We start from the raw sequence: 24,040 nt of genomic DNA, 5'->3' as shown, positions 1-24,040 counted from the left end.
GTCATCTATGAGTTTGTGATGTGTGTGTGTGTGTGTGTGTGTTGAAAATCACAGGGGATGGTAAATTTGAAAGTAAAGAGAAATTAGAAATCAAAGAAAAAATAACTAAGTTGCAGTCTTGGATTTTTCCTTCAAGATAAAAATATGTCTTGTAATGTCTTCCTCTCTCCCTGTCAGTATCATATGTGAATTCAGTTCTAGTGGATTCTGATCCAGGTCAGAGGAGATCCTACTTGGTATCTAACACAGATATGCCAAGAGACATTACTTTGGGGACTGGAGAGTAAAGTTTCAGTAAAGAAAATACTTGTCACACAAACATGAGGACTGAAGTTTGAATGCCTAGTACCCATGTCAAAAATAGTGGCAGCAGAGACCTGTGACCTCAGTGTTCAGGAGTCAGAGACACCAGGATCCCTGATGTTCAGTAGCTACCTTGTCTATAGCTACCTTGTCTAGGCAAATCAAAGAGCTTCAGGTTCAGTGAGAGACTATGCCTCGAAGAAGGTGTAGAGTGATTGAGAAACGTGCATGTGCATGCATACACACACACACACACACACACACACACACACACACACACGACACAGATTTTTAAATTCTGTGTTTATCTCAGCCTTGCTTTCAATGTTGCTGCATCTGCAGCTGGTCACAACTGGTTCTCTAGCTGCAGACTCATCTTCCCTCAAGCATTTCTGAATGAAAATGGATAATGTACCATGGTTCTGGATACTTGGCTGGTTTGTTAACTCCATTTACCAGACCCAAGACCCAGTTGATGACAAAGGGGTTCCCAAGCAAACTGCTGGGAATTAGCTCTGAGAACTACTGGTGATGTTGATGACCTTGGTGTCCAGAATAAATGTGGGCCCAGCTTTCTTCTCTTGCCTAGTTTTCCTACATCCACTCAGTCTACAGAACAAAACTGCACCCCCCACCCCAAGAAGTCTCCTTCAACTGAACAGTTAACTTACCAAGTACACTAGCCCTTTTTCTGGAGATATGCCTATGTATATGTATACATATATGGATATGTCTCCATCATGCTGAACTATAGCCTGGACTGTACTGTAGACAGCAATGCAAAGTTTCTAAAGGTCCATCCTCAAACTCTTGACTATCAGTAATTGAATCTTCTTCACAGTGAGAGGAGGACATTTGGTGTCAATATCTATTAGAATTCTAAATATTCTCCAGGTGGACTGGGCTCTAGCTATAGAGATGGATAGATCTGGGCCCAGTCCTTTGAAAGAAGTCAAGACTTTGAAGCCAGGAGTGGCCTAGAGCAGTTTTCTGGGACTAAGAAAAGACCCCATTAAGTTCCCTCTTGAAACAACTTAGGATTCACATGCCCATATTCCTTGCTATAGGCAGAACAGTGCATTGAATTTAGGTCATTACCCTAAGTCTGCTTTTTCAACAATGCTACATTTTTCTTTCATCTTTATTCTAATCAAGCTTTGAACGAAAATCCATCATTGAATGTAGAAATGAATTTGTGGGTGAGAAGGAGGGGTCTGGGAGAGAAAATAAAGTGAAGCAAAACAGAAACTGTTCTGTGAGCCAAATGATTTCAGACGGAAAAGCTTATCCCCACCAGGTGCAAAGATGACTTTTTAATGTCTCCTGTTTTTCATGTTTAAGGAAGAAAGAAACTGTCCCAAGCTCGTGACTCCTTGTTCAGTACAGAGGATACTAGCTACTTGACCTTTTGATTCATGTTCTAGGCAGAGCAGAAGTCCCTAAACTGGAGCTCTGAGAGTCCAGGAGGGAAGTTTGTGGTTTGTAGCTTGAGAAATGGCCTGGATGCCTGCCTTTTAAAATACAGTGCCTTTAAGTCAACTTCAAAATAAGAACGGAGATAAACACTAGGTCATTTCTATTTTGTGTTGAGTAAGTATTTGCTTCAATCAGAAGCAAAATAGACAGAGAAGTGAGATTGGGGTGAGGTGGGGGGGTGGCTTAGAAAATTAATCATTAGATGTTACTGCCATCTAGTGATGACTCAACACCTGGCTGGCAGAGTCATGTTTTCTCTATAAAGGTGATGGTATTGCCCTGCAGCCTACCCCAGTCTTGCAGGCTTCAAGATGGCACCTGAGCTGGTCGGGACCAAAGAATTGTGGTGGAAGGTGCTTCTTTACACAGGTGAGTCCGAGCTCTCTGCTAAAATAATCCTTTCTTTTAAAAATCTTTATTGGGTGGGTCTAGGGAGATGACTTGGTTGGTCTAGTATTTACTGCACATGCATGAAGAACTGACTGTAAGTCCACATTACCCACAGAGATGTGTAAACACTGGGTTTGCATGGCTAATCCCAGAGTTTAGGAGACACAGAGACAGAGGATACTGGTAGCAGGACTAGCCAAACCAGCAAGCTCCAGGTTCAGTAAGAAACCCTGCCTGAATATGTAAGGCAGCCAGTAATTAAGGAAAATGCCTAGCTTTAACCTCGAATATAACTGCATGCATGTGTACATGTATGACCACACTTGTAAGCACATATCTTCCCATAAACACATGCAAAAAACATTTTTAAACCCCTTTATTAGAAAATTAAACTATATTTTCAATTTAGCTGGTCTGCGTGTGTGTGTGTGTGTGTGTGTGTGCGAGTGCGCGTACATGTGCAAAAGTCACAGTAGAACTTATGAGTCTATATTCTATCCTTCTGCCATATGAATCCTGGGGGATTGAACTCACTCAAGTCATCAAGCTTTTCAGTAAGCACTTTTATCTTCCGAGCCTTCTCGTCAGCCTTTGCCTTTCTTTAATACAACTCCATGATCTCTAGTCTGTATTCATATGTGTTATGTCCCAGTTTCCTGTTGCATCTAGCACAAACCATGTCTCTTCATAACATTCACCAGAGCTCTCCTCCCAATCACTTCCTCATCCCCACCACATTCACATGGCAGTTGTAAGTGGATACAAGAAAGGAAGGGCAGAAGAAAATTAGAATAATTGAGAAAGAATAGATTACCTGCATTGGGCCAGCTGCTCTTTCCATGTTTCTGGGAGGTTGAAACACCCTAATGTGAAAGATGAGAAAATTCAAAATCAGAAATGTTGGGCAACAGAGTTAGGCCAGAGATGACACAGTCAACTACAGTGGTACAGCTGAAGTACAAGGCCAGTGTGTTTGCTTTCTTTGTACAGGGAATGTACAGAGCTTGAAAGACACAGTAATAGGATGTTGAGAAGGAACATGGAGAGTGTGATGGTGGACCATGCTCCCTCAACTCAGGAAGGAGTCAGCAAGGGCAGCAGAAGCACAGATGGATGTGAATGCAAAGTCTGTCACCTGCTAAGTGTTTCAGTAAAATGAGTATTCTCCCATTGAAGAAAGGTGTGTTTCATAAAGACATCCATCTCTGAAAATCCACAAAGGCAGGAGAAGTGAGGGCGAAAGGCTATTGCCCAGCTCCAGCAGTCCCTTTGGTGTACAGAGGAAAAGACACTGACAACAATGGACAAGATCTACAATAGACTTCTACTGTCTTGAAATGTGGATGAAAGCCATAAAGCCAAAGAGAATGAAAATAAACTTGGTTCACTTTCTTCCTCGGCAGCAAAGATGCTTCTGGTTGTCTTGGCACTTAGACGGTTAATGGAAGGTTTGGAAAGTTCAAGTCAATGAAATAGATAGATTTCATTCCAGGTCTGGCCTCTAGAGCATTCTGCAAGAGCCTACGAGTCTTTTTCTACTTTAGCCAAAGAGTAGCTCTGGAGTGATGTTGAGGTCTCAGAATGAAATCAGATCAAACCTTGGTCCTTTAAAAAAAAAATCTCTTGAGAGATTCTACTCTCCCTGGCACTCATCATTGGATTGGGTTGCGAACAACAAAACAAAGAGCTAAGCTTATCTATTTTATCATTCAATGTATTTTCACTTGACTGATGTACAGATGAACAATATAGACACCTATATTATACAGTATAGACATCTATATTATAGTAGACTGCGGAAAAGAATAAGAATGCCACGGTTCTTCCCTGATCCTTGGATCCAGGTTCCTTGCACCTTGTCTGTGTGTTTTCTCTCACTAAACAGGAAAAGTCTATTTCTCTACAACACAAGTTACACTCTGGTTTCTTTCAGCAAATAAGATATAACTGTAACAGAGTGCCTTGGAGTCTAAGTCTGTAGGGAACATAAACCCCACCATCCTCTTAGAACCATGATTAGCCACACAGCAAAGCTGCAGATTGTCAGGTAAAGACATTTGCCCTTGTCCTTCATGCCTGTCTTCCAGTGTCCTGCATGATGGAGGTGACAGAGACACAGGCGGAAGCGTCCTAGTGATGAACACGGGACCACGGCAGTATCCACGGAGGATATTAACAGGAGCTGGACGTTTGAGACCTGATGACATTGAACCTGACTTTTTAAAGCCAGAACAGTCATGGGTCTGAGACTTGCTCAGAAGATGCTCAGGGGCTAGGAAAGAATCTTAAAGGGCCCAGAAGGAGAAAGAGCTCCCCCCCAACACTGCATATACGTCCCCTGCCCTGCCCCTTCCCCCTCCTCATGAGTTGGATGGTTCCTGTGCAGTCAAACACATTCAAGCCCACAGTCCTTGACTTGGGCAAAACTCTGACCCCTCTCAGCTTCCTAACCTGTACAGTTCAGTTAATAATCACACACACACACCCCTCCCCCGTAACTACAAAAAACCTTTTAACATTTTGGGGTACTGTTGTCCATGAGGTCAATACTGGAGGCTGGCCCCTTGCTTTTCTACTTCTTCCTTCTATGGTATCAGATAATGGGCGCTCAGCTTCCTTGTTTCCCTTCAACTCCAGCTTTCACATCTACCCAAACAGGGCATGAGTCAGGGGGCTAATGGGAAGATTAAATGAGTTGTGAAATTGCTTTTGATTTTGTGAAGCATTTTATGTTTCCTCCTGGCTGTGTTTTCATAATGCCAGATAAATGTGGCATGTTGAATTAAGAGTAAACATTTATATTACAGGACTTGCTATCAATTATAATTTGTGATCAGCAACCAGCTCTGTGTATGCGAATCCCAGACTCATGTCTGGGTCCCATCCTGCAGACAGCCTCATTAAATGGGTCTCGATTGTACCTTGGGAATCACAGGGGATTTTCAAGGCTCCAGGAGATTTGATCCTCCACAGTGGAGATAGGGGGGCTGGGCTGGTTTCTGTTGAGGGGCAGCCATGGCTGATTATGTCATCACCACTTTGTTCTCTGACAGTTGTCACTCTGACAGTCCTTATCTGCCATGCAAATGTTGTTGATTTGGATCTAATTTTCTAGGTGTGAGTGTGTGTGTGTGTGTGTGTGTGTGTGTGTGTTTTAAGCAACTTGCTAGATGATTTTCATCTTGCCACATGAAAATGCACCTGCTGTCTGAACAATGAAGACTGGGTGAAATTCTGCGTTCCCTCTGGTGGAAAAAAACGTTATTGTGAACCTGAGAGCTTCTCTTTCTACCACTGAAGCTATTGTCTTTGATGTTTCATAGTCTAAGGAGTCTAAGATGGGCCATGATTATAATTCAGTTGCTAAACAGAGTAACTGAAGTCATCCTTACAAAAGGCATTCCTAAGTGCTAAGCAGAGAGCCCTTGAAAACGGATCTATGAGGAATGAGGGGTGTCCAGGAGGTATAATCCATGGTAAAAGATGATTTCTAGAAAAAGATTAAACTTGCCTAGGAACACGCAAGTGGCCTCAGGGCTGACGATGGCAAGGCAGCTCTGGAACCACATAGCAAGGAGGAAAAAAAATCAGACTTCAGAAAGGACTCACTGAAAGCTTGAGGCCAACACGAAGGGCACAAAGGCAGATGTGTTCCTAACAGAGCCCTTTCTTGTTGGCTGTCAGCGCCTTCTCTTCCAGTCAGGTTTACAGGCAGGGACAGCGGGCTTCTTTCCTTTCGCCAAAACAGGAGAAGACTTTTTTTTCTTTTTGAGTCAACACAGTCTATCCAGAGAGGGCTCTGGCCACAAGTCTTTCTTCCTTCTTCTTCCCCTCTCCTTCCCTGCCCAAAAGAGCAAGGATGAAATAGCAGCTTGAAAAAGCAGCTTGGCCACTGACAGCTCACTGATGCTTGCAGCCTCTGCTGTTCTCCCAGCTCCGGGGTACAATTATCCTTGTACTTAATTAGAGGTTCAGGAGAGCTTATTAGCTTGCTCTATTGTTGCATAATTCAGGCATTCAGTTCAAGCTTCCTTAAAAGCCTCTTCTTTTCTTTGGGTCACAAAGGATCCTCTTCCAAGTGACCCTTTGAGGCAGCCATTGACTGGATGGAGAGGATCGGTGAGAGGCATCCGGAGCCAGGTTAGAGGACTCAGAAGAGGAGACTTGGCTCTAGTCAGGGCCTTGCTTTGCTGCTTCTTTCACAGTGTGGGGTCAGCCAGACAGCCAACCTTTTTGGGCATCCACTCCCCTCTGCCCCCATAAGAAGGCAGAATTAGGTCATCATGTCCCAGAGTATGCTCCCAGGGTACTTTTTCTCTCAAGATACTTCGTAAGAAAATGGTCTTAACTTGCTTCAGGAAAATGCAGTGTAGAGAAGCCTATTCTGTGGTGGATCCAACAGTCTCATTCAGTGTCTCTCCCCACATTTCTCAAATTTAAACCTCAGTGCTGTCTTCCCAAGCATCTTGGTGCTAGAGCTGCTGTGGCTGTGAGTTTGGTGTAGGACCTGAATTTGGAGCCAATGTGGGGAGAAGGGAGAGATATTCATGTAACTGGTATGGTGTGGACTCCTCAGCTTCTGGATAAAGGCTGAGGTCATTTAATAAGCCAGTTCGCTATTGTGCTCATGAAGAGTTTCCCTGAAACCCAATGTGGAGCCTGCCCTGCCAGTGTTCGGCCAGTTGTACCAGCACTCAGTTTCCTGCACCAAATCCCTTGCTGATTAAATGATCAAATGGATTTCCTGATAAGAGTGGCAGCTGAGGGGACTGACTCTTAGCATCTCCTCTCAGATGGTGACAATGGTGACAACAGTTTCTGGAAGTAAGGGAACATGCTTTCCCAGCATGCCTCACAGCCTACTGACTTGAACTATAAAGTGGAGCTCCTGGCATGTATTGACTCTTCCACACCTTCTTACAACCCAAGGACATAAGCATGCCACCACTTATTCCTGTGACCTACTCCAGGAAGAGCTTCGCCAGTACATCACCTTTGCCCCCAGTGTTTGTGCTAGGCCTTAGCCTTTCCTTGACTGCTCTTCTGCATGGCTTCCAGCTCAATGATTTGTCGTGTTCCCTGACCTCCACATTGCCAGACTCAAGCACCTTTTTTTTCCCCACCCAAATTCTTCTTAGAGCTGAATCATCAGAGATGTTGAATAGATGGCTCAGTGTAGCTTTTCTTCCCTATTGTCTTTCTCTTTAAAACATTTCCAACATACTTAAAAACCTTGCTGTCTACTCCCAGGATGCTTTCCTTCATCATCCTGTTGCTGAAGCCACAGCAATCAAAAGCGAATGCTCTGTTCCTGCTCTAGTATGGGTAATGCATGATGTCAAAATTATACGGCTAATACAATCTTCCTACATATGACAGGTGTCGAGAATGTCGGGATATTCTCAGGACAGGGAGAGAGCTGACTTAGTTGGCAGAGGATAATAGTAGTCTATCTAAGACTGTAGTAGTTAAATCACATCTTGAAGAAGAACAGGAGTAGACTGGTGCTTTGGCTCTTGTAGTGAATTTGGCTCATTTCTATGGAAAAAAACCAAAACCAAACTCAAAAACACCAGGAAGGAGTTTGGCTTGTTTGAAAAGTATCAAAGGATAACCGTGTAGCTGGGATGTAGTAATGGAAGAGGTAATGTGGCGACATGATTCAGGAAAGGAAGAGCAGTCAATATTGGGAGGTATCTCACGAGCCATGCAAGGTAACAAGCAGTGAATGAGAACAGCAAGATTCCAGGCAATAGCATCCCAAATAGATTCACACTGATAAACAGTCTTCTGGGGTCTGTGTTCATAATAGATGAGGTCGTGACATTCAGTCTGCTGTGTGGTGTCACATTGTCCACAGAAGCCATCTTGGTTAAGTATTTAAAGTGAGATTTGTCTTAGTTGTCCTCCTTATGGAAGGCTCAGCTGCATTTAAAACTAAACATGTCTAAAACTTACCTTCTGATATTTCTTAATCTATGCCCCACCTCCTATTACTCAGTGTTGGTCAGCTTTTTGTCAATTCAATACACTCTAGAGTCATCTGAGAAGAGGGAACTTCAGTTGCCTGTAGGCAAGCCCATGAGAATTTTCTTCATTGATGATAAATGTGGGAGCGCCCCGCCCCATTATGGGTGGTGCCATCCCTGGGCAGGTGATGGGGGCTGTAAAAGAAAGCAAACTCCGTGGTCTCTGCTTCAGTTTCTGCCGTCTGGTTCCTGTCTTGACTTTTCTTCATGAAAGTCTGTAACATGTAAGCCAAATAAGCCCTCTTCAAGGAGCCTTTGGTTGTGGTTATTATCACAGCAACAGAAAGCAGACTAGGACACGCCCCCTGATTTGCATATCTTGCCAAAGAGCCCTATCTTTTGGTTTTGCAATCAATAATCTTCCTAGTTTCTCTTTTCTGTTTTTCCAGCACCAACCCAAAAAAATCCTAGACCTAAATTGTTTGTTTATTCTTAAATATCCCACCACTCCATTAGATCTCCTCCTCTCTTGGAAGAGGGACAGAGTTCAGCAGTATGGACAGTCCTACTTACCTTTACTGTTTCTGCAGATGCAGCTCTTGCAGCTTACCACATTTAGAATGAGAAGGCCAGAAGGCTGGAGGAAAACTATTTATTTGATCTAGTGCTGTCAATCCACAGGCAGCTCCTTCCCTTGAGCCACCATGTCTTCCATCCATCTACTTGCTCTCCCTCTGCCTTCTCCTCTCTGGCTTAACCTCCACATCAGAGTACAGACTGAAAGTGAAATTGCGTTAGTCAACCTTTTATCTGGAGTCTTGTGATAAATGGTCTCATTCTCAGGGTCCAGGCAAAAATAGGTAAAACCTCCAGAAAAATCCCTTCAAGGGTGGGTTATACCCACCTGTCATCTTCATCTTTCTCCGTTGCAGTCACAATGGATTCTGTCCCAGGGTTTTGTCCTTGTGGTACCCATTGCCATATACTCTCCCTCCCCCGCATAGTTTGAATACTTATCTCACCTCTTAGGTCAGGAAGCTGCCTTTGCCTTCTGTGCACAGCAAGCCCCATTTAGTACCATAGCAATCCTTGGAGCAATTTGGCTTTGCACTGGGGTCTGTTAATTTATGCTCCACCTCCACGCCAGCACTCAAACACACACACTCACACACACACACAAACACACACACACACACACATACACACACACACAAACATGCATATATATGTTCTAGGAGGACATTTAACACTGGTTGTCACTCATCATTATAGTTCAGAGCCTTCTAGAACCTTAGTGTTATGTGTTAAATGAGAAGTGGCTGGGCCAGTGAGATGGTAAAAGTCCCTGGTGACCTGTGTCTAATCCCTGGAACCAGTGGCAGATGGAGAGAACCAACTCCTGAAAGGAAGGTGTCCTCTGGCAGCCACAAAAGTGCCATGTCACACACACATGTGCCTGTGTGCACACTCGCACGCGCACACACACACATACACACACACACACCAATGTTGATATGGTGGTGATGATGATGATGAACTTAAAGAATTAAAAAGAAAAACAGCAAAATAGACACGTGCTCTTGCTGACTATGTAGCAAGCACTTCACTCTCACTAACCCATGGGTTGCACATTACACAGTCTGAAGCAACTAGTATTTTTTAAAATAATAAAAATGGGTGCTCAGTACTTACAGAGACAGTGAGTTCAGCCATGCTCTCTTCCTACCCAACCTGCTTCTGTGAGTGGTACCCATTGGGCTGTCATGTTCAGGACAGTGTAAATAGAGGGAAACTGGGAAGCTTGCGTTTGGTTTAAGCTGTCATCCTGCTGAGAAGGAAGCTGGGGGCTCCTGGTGTAAAATATGCTTTCACACAGAAAATCCACAAGAGGGCACAGATAGAAAAATATATCTCCTGGGTGTTTGGTCTAGTATCATGTACCACTTAAATAATTTAGTAAACAACAGAAGAAATGACACAATAAACTTCAGTCTATTTTGAACTACCCTTCAGTCTATTTTGAACTACCCACAATTGCCAAAAACAGCCACCCAGACCAAGGTCAAAGCTAAATTACACTTGTAGCAAGGAATCCTGGCAGATATCAGGGCATAGGGACTACAGAGGATGAGAAAGAACACAGCTGAATGATAAATAAAACTATTTTTCTTGCGACTGATTTTCTTGGTACTTACTGTAAAGCCATAACCATTACCATAGCAACACTCTCATTGAATACAACATGAATATGTAGATTCCCCAGAGGGAATAGGAATGAGTTGCACCTTTGTGCACCTTTACTAGAAAAAGATAAAAGAAGCAGGTATAATTTCAATTCATAGTTGACTAAACAGGGGTCCTCATGCAAGTAGGTAATTATTCCACATGAATCCATCACCAGCAGAGATGAATAATGTGCTCACTAAGGCTATAGAAAAATGATCTATAATGTGTGTGTGTGTGTGTGTGTGTGTGTGTGTGTGTGTGTGCTGCCTGCACAGCTGGAAAAAAAAAGAAAGAGAGAGACTTGAAAACATTACATAGAGACTGATGGAGAGAAATCTATTTAACCAGTGGCTGCTCTTTGCAGAGAAAGCTACCAAAGCAATCCCATTGAGGGAGCACATGAAGCTTTGAAGCATAGTCCGGAGGCTTCCATAGTAGAGACTAGATTTTGGGGAGGAAGGAAGGAAGGAAGGAAGGAAGGAAGGAAGGAAGGAAGGAAGGAAGGAAGGAAGGGAAGGAAGGGAAGGAAGGGAAGGAAGGGAGGGAAGGATGCATACTGGGGCTCCATAGAAGCCCTAGCTTGAGGCTTAGAGTACTCACCTCATGAGGTTGGGTGGGTCTAGAGTAACACAGTAGCATCTCAGGTTACCAGGGTCTTCACACACAGTTCCACTTTTAAAAATTATTCATCTATCTATCTATCTATCTATCTATCTATCTATCTATCTATCTATCTATCTACTTGTCACTTTACATCCTGCTTACTGCTCGATTCCCAGTGGTCACCCCCTCCCAAAATGCTTCCCCATCTCCCTTCGCCTTCTCCTTTAAGCCAGCCCAGCTAGAAGAACATATCTTATATACAGGCAACAGCTTTTGGGATAGTGTCCCTCCAGTTGTTCAGGACCAACAAGAAGACCAAGCTGCACATCTTCTACCGGAGGTTCAGCCAGTGTCTGCTCTTTGGTTAGTGATTCAGTCTCTGAGAGCCCCAATGGGTCCAGGTTAGTTGACTATGTTGGTCTTCCTGTGGAGTTCCTATCTCTTTAAGCCCATAACCCTTCTTCCTATTCTTCTATAAGAATCCCCGAGTTCTAACCACTGTTTGGCTGTAGGTGTCTGCATGTGTCTGAGTCAGCTGCTCAGACAGCCATGCTAGGCTCCTGCCTGCAAGTATAATAGAGCATCATTAACAGTGTCATGGATTGGTACTTGCCCATGGAATGAGTCTCAAGTTGGACCGGTTATTGGCTGGCCATTCTCTCATTCCGTGTTCATCCCCCATCCCTGAATTTCTTGTAGATAGGATAATTTGTGGATTGAAAGTTTTGTGGGTGGGTTGGTATTCCTATTGCTATACTGGGGTTCCTGCCTGGCTACAGAAGGTAGCCTCTTCAGGTTCCATATCCCCAGTGCTGTGAGTCACAGCTAGGTTACTCCCATTGATTCCTGGGTGCTTCCCTCACCCCAGGTCTCTGTCTTGTCCTTGAGATGCCTCTGCACTGTCCCACCCCAGTTAGTTGCAGATTTCCATTCATTCTCATGGTCATCTGGCCATCCCTTCTGTCCCTCTCCACACCTGATCTTGAACTCCCCCATTCCCTTCCCTCTCCCCTCCCAGTTCCCTCCTTCCATCTGTCTCTTATGACTATTTTATTCCCCCTTCTAAGATTCAAGTATCCTCATTTGTGCCTTCCTTCTTGTTTAGCTTCTTTGGGTCTGTGGAGTATAGCATGAGTATTCTGTATTTTATAGCTAATGTCCACTTATCAGTGAGTACATAGATGGAGTGATCTCCCATGTTCATGGATCAGTAGGATTAACATAGTGAAAATGTTCATTTTACCAAAAGCAATTTACAGATTCAATCCCCATCAAAATTTCAACACATTTTTTTATAAACCTTGAAAGAGCAATTATCAACTTCATATAGAAAAACATATAGAAAAACAAAAAACCCAGGACAGCCAAAACAATCCTGAACAATAAAAGAACTTCTGGAGGAATCTCCATCCTGACCTCAAGCTGTACTACAGAGCAACAGTGACAAAAACTGCATGGTATTGGTACAGAGACAGGCAGGTTGATCAATGGAATTGAATTGAAGACACAGAAATAAACCCACATACGTATGGATACTTGATTTTTGATAAAGAAGCCCAAACTATGCAATGGACAAAAAGAAAGCGTCTTTAACAAATGGTGCTGATCTAACTGAATCTCTACAATCTCTACATGTAGAAGAATGAAAATAGATGCATATTTATCACCCTGCACAAAAGTCCAAGTGGCTCAAGGACTTCACTGTGTATAAAACTGGATACACTAAATTTCATTGAAGGGAAAGTGAGAAATACCTCGAACACATTGGTACAGAAGTCAATTTTCTGAACAGAACACCAATGGCTCAGGCTCTAAGATCAACAATTGGTAAATGGAAACTCACAGTTTGCTTCCACTGAGCTTGTCTTAAAGCTGATTCAGGATGGAGCTCCTCAAGTCAGCCCCTTTGAATTGAGAAGAACTCTGTTTTATTTCACATCTCCAACTAAAAGCAACGACTAGGTCTATAGTTTGGAGTGTACTATATGAACAGATAGTTCTGAAACTCAGGCTGATATCACACATAAAGAGGGAACACTGAAGGAGACCCCCTGTACAATGGGGGTTCCCCTTGTGATCCTGGATTAGGCATGAACCACACCCAAACACCTGTTTTTATGAAGAAATCCTTTATTAAGCAGGGAAGAAAAGTTAAATTGGCTGCTTTCTGCCGCATGCAGAAAAACAGAAGCTAATAACCTTGCAGGTATAATTTTTAAGAGGGGAAAAAGGAGAGGTCTGTCTTAGAATGCACTAGGATGTAGTAGTATATTTTGATTGAGTATGTTAATGAGGTCAACCAAAGGGGGCTTTTGACTGCTGGACTTTAATACTTTGATAGCTGGACCTTGGTAGTCAGCCTCAGGAGGAGGAATTAACGAAATAAGGGAGTAGACAGTGGTGGCTAGCTTTAGAAATGTAAAGAGAGTACATTCCTAAAGCCATTGTGACCAGAGGTATGAACATAGTAAGTCTCACTCTTGTTGCCTCTGATGACGTCATCCTCTGTCTCTCTGTCTGTCTCTATCTCTCTGTGTGTCTCTGTGTCTGTCTCTCTTTGTGTCTCTATTTCTCTCTGTGTCTCTGTCTCTCTCTGTGTCTCTGACTCTGTATCTTTCTGTCTTTCTCTGTCTCTCTCTGTCTCTCATACATCCAGATCTTTCCCTGTGCACTCTTGCAAACTCACATGCCCCTCTAATTTATTTGCCTACCCATTCACCTGTAGCTACCTGGCTAGTTCTTATTGAAATGTAAATGTTCAATTGTGTATGTGTGGACAGAGATGTATAAACACATACATTCTTGTGTGTTTAGAAAACATCTGTTGAGCACATCTCATACAAACCACTTTTATAAACTTTTTAATTATTTTTACCAAGCAAAGCAGAGACAAATGTTTTCATGCTGCAGAGCTAAGTTTTGGTGTTGGGGAGGAAGTGGCAGGCAGAAAACAATAGCTAAAATAAGCCACGTTGAAATAAAAGGCCACACAAGAATTCAGATGAGACAAGGGAGTTAGGGGTAGCAGGCAGGTCATAACATTAAATAAAGTGGTCAGGAGAGTCCACAGTGACCGACCACTTGTAATGTGGGCAGACTGACAAATCTCAGAGCAAACAGGAACTGTGTTGGTTTAAGCTACAAGTTTTTTCCATCGTCTAATTTCATTGAGATTATGGATGTCCCAGGAAACAATGTGTTGCTACATCACTTCTTGAATGGGCAGAATTAGACTGAGGAACTCCAGACCCCAAGTTAATCAGAAAGGGCCTCCAAGGAGCCAGGCTGGAGTTTGAAAAAGCGAAGTGCCAGACTAGAAAGATCAAGACCAGATCCTGGTGACAGCTTGGCGTCAGCTGGGAGGCGTGAAGAAATTGGACAATTTATGGCCAGCCAGTGAGGCTGCGTCATCATTCCTGCCTTGCAGAAGTGCTCAGGGGAAAGAATAAATATGTTTTCTGGTTCTATTTCCAGTTTCTGTGGCTCTGTGCTCCATGACTATCAGACTCTTCAGAGGTCTAGGTCAGTGGCTTTTGTTTCTAAAGGAAAAACAAAAAAAATTGAAGCTGGAGGGTTTGATGGCTCTGGTGGGCAAAGATTATCACTGGGAAGATGTGAGTGAATTATGAATCAGCTAAAAGATACAAAATGAACAAATAAGGCAAGTCTTGGATAGCATATGGGAATGGGCATGTCTGAGTAGCCAAGAAAACTCAAAGAATATGGAACTGTTTAGTGTCTATGAGAAAGTGTACACATCCCAGAATCTGGTTGCTAAGGTATCACTATCCTTCCTGTAAACATGCTAAAAGTCAAGTTATATTAACTGCACTGGCCTATCACACAATGATAAATATTAGGACGACTAAGTGTCCATTGATTACATTAGGGACACAGAATGCTCCATCTTGTGTGTAATGCCACATCATCTTATTTCTTCTCAGACCTGTCTTCCTTTGCTTGGTTCTTGGTCCTTAGTCCTTTGCAATATGTTCTGATTGTTATCTAAGATTCATTGACCTGCAGGAAATCCACTAAACACCTTCTCGTTTCCCTTAAGTAAAAAGTCTAATGTTTTATAAAGGGATACATAGTCATCTTGGTGTTCCCTCCATGTTCCTATCTAAATGTGTGGCCTTGGGTCTCCTATAGGTATACTTCCGGCTTCCTGAACATCTCTGTGCAATTCCCAGACTAAGGGATGCTTATAGCATGCAGTTCTGTCTGTTTGCTTATCATCTAGCCTTGGGCTGGAACTTGCTTCTGTCTCTCCTTGTCTCAGCTGAATCTGTGATCTCTTCTCAACAGATTTCCTAATGTTTCTTCTCTATTAAGCTGATTTGGGTTTGAAAGTCCCAAAGAACCCCAAACCTTCTTCTCCCATGTTCCCTCATCAGCTAGTCATGTAATGCCTCCTCGTTTTCTTTATGCCACAGACAAGGGATTGCTTGATTTTCTTGAGGTTGAGATGATCTCTCTTCAACTTCTAGATGACAACCACAACATTGATCATGTACCTTCATTCTCATTTGCTCTTCTGCCTCCTGGCTCTGTTCTGTAGATAGCTTGTTCTACCCTGGACTTAAGCTGAAGCCAGACTCTGTGCAGGGTTTCAGCTGAATGCTCAAGGGGGCAGTGTGGTAATACAAGAGAAAGCAGCCTCTCCTCTCTAAAAGACTTGGCCATTTTTTTTTAAACATGAAAATCCTTGCCCTGGAAATTAAATTATATTTGGGATTTTTGGGTTCCCCTCCCCCAGCTCCGCTGTGGGAGGTTTCGGAAAGTTACTGTGGTGACCAGCACAGTCAGAAAGCTGTCAGCAGCCAGCCCCACAAGGCAGGTCCAGCAGGCTCCTTCAGCACCAGAGCCCCAGGGGACAATGTGTGCACATGAGGACTAGGCTTTCAGCGGTCAGCGGCCTACCACTAGAAGAGCACCAACTCCCCCCCCCACACACACACATACACACACACACACACACACACACACACACACACACACACACACAATTATTCTCATCCTGGCTACCTTTGGGTCAACATCTTAGGATCAATTCCAAATTCAAGGTAGACAGATTAAGAGGGTTGTTCGTGTGTGTGTGTGTGTGTGTGTGTGTGTGTGTGTGTGTTTTCCAAAATATTTCTGAGAAAGCAGCTCTGAAAACATTCCCTATGTATCCATGGATTCATACATATTCATAGCTTCTTTCTGGCTGTATGTGGAAGTTTTCTTCTCCAAGGAGGCCTTAAGTAAGTTGTAAGGCCTCTCCCAGTTCCCATATTCCACAGTTCTAGCTAGTCAAGAGTAGAGGAAAGTCTGTGAAGAAACCCAGCCCTAGAAAAATTCTATTTATTTGTTTGTTTGTTTGTTTGTTTGTTTATGGCATCGTAGGAATGAGCCGCACTCAACCCCTTTCTAACTTTGGGATGTTCAAACTTGCTTCCCCAGGTATTGCATTCAGTTAATTCTGTGCTCGTGACTACATCTAGATGAACTGTACTTTATCGTGTGTCGGAAAGAGTGCTAAGTCCTGAGTATAAAATGGCCAGGCCTGCAGTCCTGACTCGCTTAGATCTTGCAGGTTTATGGGGACAGAGACTGCCAAAACAAGCACACACACACAGTCCATGATGTCACATACTGGGGTAGGTGTCATCCTGGGGAGGAAAGAGGGTAGCTAATTGAGATAAAGTATACAGGGGTCCTATTGAGAGTAAAGGGTCAGTGGCTAGAGACAGGAGAGAGCTAAGCACACAAGGCTATGTGGAAGGTGCTGGAAGAATATGCTAAATATAGCAAACTATTTCGAAGACTCAGGGTATTCCTGACACAGAAGGTTAGCTAACAGTGAGAAGAGTTACCCCATCCTTTGTCATCCAAGGAAGAGAACAATCCATTCTACCTGCCACTGAATGGTAGTAACAAAGGCTATGTTAGTTCCTGTAGCCATGTAAGCTACCAAGATGTGAGAGCATCTTACAGTGAAAGGTTACCTCAGAGGTCCTCCAAGGCAAGTCCCTTTTTATTTAAGAATCTCCTCGATGCTGTACTACAGAATTATTTTGATTCTTAGAAACAACAACCACTCCCCCTTTCCACTCTTTATACTTCAAGTTTTCTCCCACTGATTTTTTTTTATTTATTTTTTAAATTTTTATTGGATATTTTATTTACATTTCCTATGTTGTCCCCTTACCCCATCCCCCACCCACCCAGGAACCCCCAATCCCCTCACCCCTCCTCCTTCTTCTCTGTGGATGTAACCTCTATCTACCCCCCCCCACTCCCACCTCCCCACCCTCAAAATTCCCACCCCCTGGGGCATCCAGCCTTCATGCGGTCAAGGTTCTCTTCCTCCACCTATGCCCAGCAGGGCCCTCCACTCTTACATATTCAACAGAAGCGCTGGATCCCTCCCTAAGTGCTCCCAGGCTGGTGGTTTAGACCCTGGGAGCTGTAGTTGGTTGGTATTGTTGCTCTCCTCATGATGCCGCAAATCCTTTCAGCTCTCCTTCAGTCTTCACTCTAACTCCTCTGTTGAGAACCCCATGATCAGTTCAATGGCTAGTTGTGAGCATCTGCCTCTGAGTATGTCAGACTCTTGAAGACCTCTGAGGAGACATCCATATCAGGCTCTTATCAGCATGCACTTCCTGACTTCCACATCACTCCCACTGATTTCTTAAACTTCCCTTCCTAGATGGCAAACTCTTAAATTCTGTCTTCCTTGTTTAATGATCCTTTTTTATATTTTTTTGCTCATGAACAGTGAGTGCCACACAGTAGCTTTTTTCAGAGCATGCTTGATGAACGGGGTAATCAAAGCTAAGACTAGACTTCTTGGAACCCAGTGGCCTTCATTCGGTTTGCTAGAACAAATCTGATCTTAACGTCTCCTAGAAGGAATCTTACAATCTTTAGAAAATAATGATAATTATCTGTTTTTTTTTCCTGACTGTTAACATCATGAATGTGATTTTGAAACTTATAAGTATTTGGCTTACTAATAGGGATCTGGATGTGAACTCAACTAAATATACATCAATTTTATCCTACCACCATCTATATGCCATTTCTTTATTTTTGATAGAAGGATACATAAGCATTGCTCTGAAGATCTACGTCAGGTGAGATATTGAAGATCTGAATCCTGTCACATATATTAAAATGAAACAATAAAATACCAGTAATATAACATCAAAACATGCTAGTATCATTTGGAGTTATTCATTGGAATAAAGTCAATAAGAGAATTTGTATATATAAACAATACCTATAACAATTATTGTGCTTTTTATATATTACGTGTATTAATACACAAATATGTACATGTATATATGAGTGTCTTCAGACACGCCAGAAGAGAGCATCAGATTCCATTGCAGATGGGTATGAGACACCATGTAGTTGCTGAGAATTGAACTCAGCACCTCTGGAAGAACAGTCAGTGCTCTAAACCGCTGAGCCATCTCTCCAGCCTGCTTTAAGTTTTCCTTATGTGGTATATAAATAAAAGACCCTAAAAATTCCATCAGAACACTCTGAGATCTGATGAACAAACAAAACCACTTTCTATTCGAATCACCTCAAAAATCACCTTGGATAAGCCTAATCAAAACTTTTAAAATGAAAACTTTGAAAAACTATGGAAAACAATTGAATATGAACTAGGAGAGGGAAAGGCCTCCCATGCTTGGAATTGAAATAATTAATATTGTTAAAGTGGCTGTAGCGCCAGAAGCAGTCTGTAGATTCAATGCAATCCCATCCAAACTCCATTGCTGGGCTGATGAAATTGCTCAACAGACAAAAGTATATATTGCCAAGCCTGAAAACCTGAGCGCAGTCCCTGGAACAATATGATAGAAGGAGAGAGATGGCTACTACAAATTGTCATCCAAGCTTGGCATTCATGCAGTGGTAAGTGCACGCACACACACACACACACACACACCTTAAATTCTAGCAAAAATAAAGATATAAATAGTTATTCTTCACACAAAGAGAATGAAAAGAACCCTGCAGTTCTCAACAAAGCACAAAAGATCCCGAACGTTCCTAAGCTAAAAGAGCAATGTTGAAGATAGTCCCATATTCAAGTGCAACTTCACTACAGGGCCATGGTAATGAAAACAGAATAATATTGGCACAAAAGCAGTCATGTTGACCAGTGGAATATAGTAGGGGACCCAGAGACAAACCACCCTACTATAGACATCAGAGTTTTGATGAAGATGCCAAAATATGGAGTACATTGGAGTAAAGACAACCAATGTTTTTAATAAATGTGTATCCACACATGGAATAATAAAACTACACCCTTTTATACAATCTATACATAAATAAACTCCAAAATGAATCAAAATTTGATATATTACCCCAAACTCTGAAGTTTTAGAGGAAAAACTAACAAATCTCTTTTTAACATACCTGTATGAACAAGCACTTTCTGAATAGAACTCCAGTCCCTTAGGAAGTAATGCCAACCTTTGACAAATGGGGTTTCATGACATTATAAATTTCATGAAATTTATATGACATTTCTACATAATAATAACTGATGAACTGTCAGCCTAGAGTATGGGAGAAACACCTTGCTAGCTGTGTATCTGACAGAGGATTCATATCTAGAATATATGAACAACTCAATAAAAATGATTAAATCAAACAACCCAACGATTAAATGGTCTAATGAAGTGACCACATAGTCCTCAGAAGAAGAAGACAAATGGCCAATAAACATATGAAAAGAATGTTCATCCTCACTGGCCATCAGAAAAATTTCAGTTAAAATTACATTGCAAGTTCTTCCCACTCTAGTTAGAATGGCAGTCACAAAAAAAAAAAAATGACAGCAAGTGGTGGTGAAGATGTGGGAGAAGAGGAACCACACCCTACTCCTGTGGGGGATGAATCTAACCAACCACTATGGAAATAGGCATGAAGGTTCTCCCAAACACCAAAAGATGCTTCTTCCATAGCATCCAGCTATACCGCTCCTGGGTATTAATTGAATAATCTCCAAATCTACACTTTCACATCAGTATGTATTTCAATAGTATTCAATATCCAGCTTGAAGAACCAACCTAGGTGTCAACACATACAGGTACAGGCACATCAAACATGGCATATATACACGATGAGTTTTGTGACTCCATAAAGAAAGATAAAGTTGTGTTGTTTTCCAGAAAATAGATGCAACTGGAGATAATTCTAAGTGTATCAAGTCAATCATAGACAAATACTGCAGGTTTTCTCTCATTCGTGGTTTCTGGCTTTTACATAGATACAAACGCCGTGCATGTACATATAAATAAAGATGTAGAAGGAAAACTGTTTCTGTAGAAAATTCCAAAGCTAATGAGTACAGATGGCAAAGTTCAACTTACAAAGCTAATTACCAAGCTTTACGATGTCACAAGACCAACATCAACACATACAAATAAGACGTGTATCTATAGACTAACATTAACTATGCAAAAGTAAAGTTTAACATAATAACATTTATCTTGAATTATAAAATACAGAGTTAAAGTAACATTACCCCTATATAAAAGAAATTATTTGTATATAAACCTAAAAAATATGTATCAAATATGTATGTTGGGAAAACTATAAGCTTCTAGATGATAAAATAAAATATAAACAAAATGCTATATCCACAGATGGAAAACTCAATACAGTAAACACATATATTCCAAGTTAACACTGAAATCCTATTAGAGTTCTATAATATGATTGGAAGTAGAAGCTGGCTGATCATAAAGACTGTATTGGGTGTTAAGGAAGCCAGAGTAGTTAGAATTAAACTTGAAAAAGAAGAACAAATTTGAAGGACATTCTATTGACTTTAAGAATTCCTATTTATAACAATTAAGACAGCTTGGGAGTGGTGCAGGGATAGCCATGCAAATCGATGAAACAGAGAGGGGCCCAGAAATGAAACCACACAAACAGAGCCAAATAATATTTGGGAAATTGGCAAAGGCCCATCCATGAAAACTGGACATCCTGTTTATTAAAGAGCATTGAAGTGACTCTATGTTGATTAAAAACTAAGGGACCCTTTAAAGCTCTTTAAAACTAAGGGAACCTTTAAAGCTCTTTCCCACTCTTGGTTCAAGGCCTGAACTCCACTTCCTGGTTGAAACCATGGGAAGATACACTGGCACATGCTTCCACTGTAGTGAGGGCCAATCCTGACACCTCGCTCTCATTGCTGTCTACTGAAAATCCCTCTGGACTAGTGAGACAAAATACACCCCTTCTCCCTTGACGCCTTAAGCTTTTGACTCATTGATGAGAAAAGTAACAAATGGATATGATTTTCTCTTTCTTGCTTTCTATCTCCTTATGACATAGGGTTGAAGGTAGAGTATGAAGAAGATTTATAAATAACATAGATTCTTAGATTATAACTAGACCAAAAGCAAAGATTGTTAGGGAAGGAAGCATTGTATACATAGTTTGGACTTAAGAACGGAAGACGTTAGTAGAGGTATGATCAAAGCAGAGAACGCCACTAATAAAGACACTGGGAAGAAATACAGTACTATTATTTTATTAAGATAAAATGGCCTGCCATACCAGATTAAAAAACCCAATTCTCATTATATAACCACAGCTAGTTTATATCTTTTGTGATGGGCAAGCAGAGATTCCAAAGGAACAAATGGTTCTCCATTTAGTATTGATTTCCTTGTGATGTTACCAATTTCAACCAAGGTTCACAAGGAACCCTTGTGAATTTCTTTCCAGCTATCCAGAAGGGAAACCCAGTGTGGAAAATACCATGTGAAGGGCTTGTGTGAGTCTGGTCTGCTTGTGTTGCACTTCAAGATCTGGATCCTAGCTGTATCAACCAGTGTAGAATTCTGTGTTTTATTTTATCTTAGTGTTGGTTTTTTAAAAAGTGTGGTTGCCAAGGTTTTTAATCAACGTATGTTCATCAACTCTGCTGTATACAGTGAAGTCTCTACAGCTCTCGAAAGATCACCGTTGGCCACGTGCTGAAAGCTCACAACTTGAACCTTTTAGAGGGATTTCAGATTCAAACCATAACATTCCTTCAATAAAATAGCCTTCAAAATGGTGCCACATGTTAATGACTAAAATTCAAAAGGAAGAGCTTATGGGAAAATTTTCAGATTCCAATTATAACATCATGCAACTTCTCAACCACACTCGATTTGTATTGATGAAGGAAAGCAGTTCATATTGCTGACAAGATTGGACCTGAGCATCTCTAGCTATGTAGGGAGAGAAACAAAAATGGAATTCCATTTTTAGAGACGTCTGGGAAGTCCACATATCTTGAATTAGATTTTATGGGAACTGTCTGCTTAGGAGGAGAAGACATAATCAAGGTATGGAAAGTGGTGGTTGGAAGCCCATCTCAGTGTTATAACCTTTTCTATACATCCCTTTGCCCTACCTCTGGCCATAGAGAAAGACAACTCCCTTGTGCTCTTAGGGCCTCTGCCTTGGTAGATGGTTTTTACTCAGTGTGTCAAATATTACTTCGCTGAATTACTTTGCAGAACTTAGAATGTGAGACTCATTTTTGCCAACATCCTTATCTACTGTATGGGGATGTATGCACAAGTAGCTTGTATATTCAGTCCAGGATAAGTGACTTTCTCTATATATTTTCTCATGCAAGTGTGCACCCTGCTAGGATGTATATAGCACTCCTGAAAGAGATATCGAGTCTTTAACAATGTTGGGATGGCAAAGTGAAAAGATCTTTGAACTGGAGATCATCTTCCAATCTTTCTTTCTCAATAATGTTAACATGTATCTAGTGAGCTTCTTGGCAGTATGTTTGGCTCCAGCTTTGAATGACAGAACAGGACCATTCTCTGCCACTGTGTAGCTCCAAGTTTAGCCAAACACACTGTGGTCAGGAGTTATGCTTCCCAAACAGGTATCTGACCTGAAAACGTACATTAAGAGTTTGAATTAACTGATGGGTATGATATTCAACATTTATCCTTTTCTTTTTCTTTTTGTGTTTCTTGAGAAAGGGTTTCTCTGTGTATCCTCAGATGTTCTGGAACTCACTATGTAGACCAGGCAGGCCTTGACCTCAGAGAGGTCTACCTGCCTCTACCTCCCGAGTGCTGTGATTAAAGGTGTGTACCACTACTGCCCAGCTTATCATACGTCCTATTTTATGTGCATCACATGTTATGATGCGCTTACTCACCTTCATTTGGCAAGCTTGTGCATGGTCTTGTGCATTCTATTTGTCATTTTTTCATTGCTATGCACAGCAACAGGTACCTACTACATTTTCAAAAATACTTGTTAAGTCATTTCTACAATAGTACTGTGACCAGGATATCTGGCTTCCTTCCCCTCCCCTCCCCTCCCCTCCCCTCCCTTCCCCTCCCCTTCCCTTCCCACCCTTCTCCTCTCCTCCCCTCTTCTCCACTCCACTACCGTTTCCTTCCCCCCTCTTCCCTTCCCTCTCCTCATTTCATTCCCCTTTCCTTTCCGCTTTTTCCCTTTCCTCCCTTTCCCTCCCCCCTTCCCTTCCTTTCTCTCCATCTCTTCTCTTCCTCCTTTTTCTTTGTTTTATCAAAGAAAGGTGATATATATATATATATATATATATATATATATATATATATATGTCAAAGCTATATATATATACTTAGCTATCAAAATAATGGTATTATTATACCTTTACCCTTTGTATATCACTGCCCTTTGCTCATATTCCACTGTACAGTATTTCTAATGGCAGCTGTAGTGTCCAGCTTCTCCTTTTACCTTTTCCTGTTCACATAGAATGTGTCATAATGATTGTGCAGGGGGGTTGTTAACCTCAGCAGCATCATTCACCCCCACTGTTTCAAAATCCACCTGCCATACATCTCATATATACATCCTCTGATATAGAGTTGAACTAAACTGAAGATTGTACTCTAGGGAAGACAAGCAGTCTCAGTGACTGTTCAATTCAGCAAACACCCGTGTAAAGCGCAGACATAAGACTTGAAGCGGAAGTGGAATAGACAACATCCTCCCGCTCTGGGAGAATCCCAAGCAGTAGAATGTATATGTA

Source organism: Grammomys surdaster, unplaced genomic scaffold, assembly GCF_004785775.1.
Source record: "Grammomys surdaster isolate TR1022 unplaced genomic scaffold, NIH_TR_1.0 213, whole genome shotgun sequence".
Taxonomy (NCBI): Eukaryota; Metazoa; Chordata; class Mammalia; order Rodentia; family Muridae; genus Grammomys; species Grammomys surdaster.
This window is presented reverse-complemented; position numbering follows the sequence as displayed.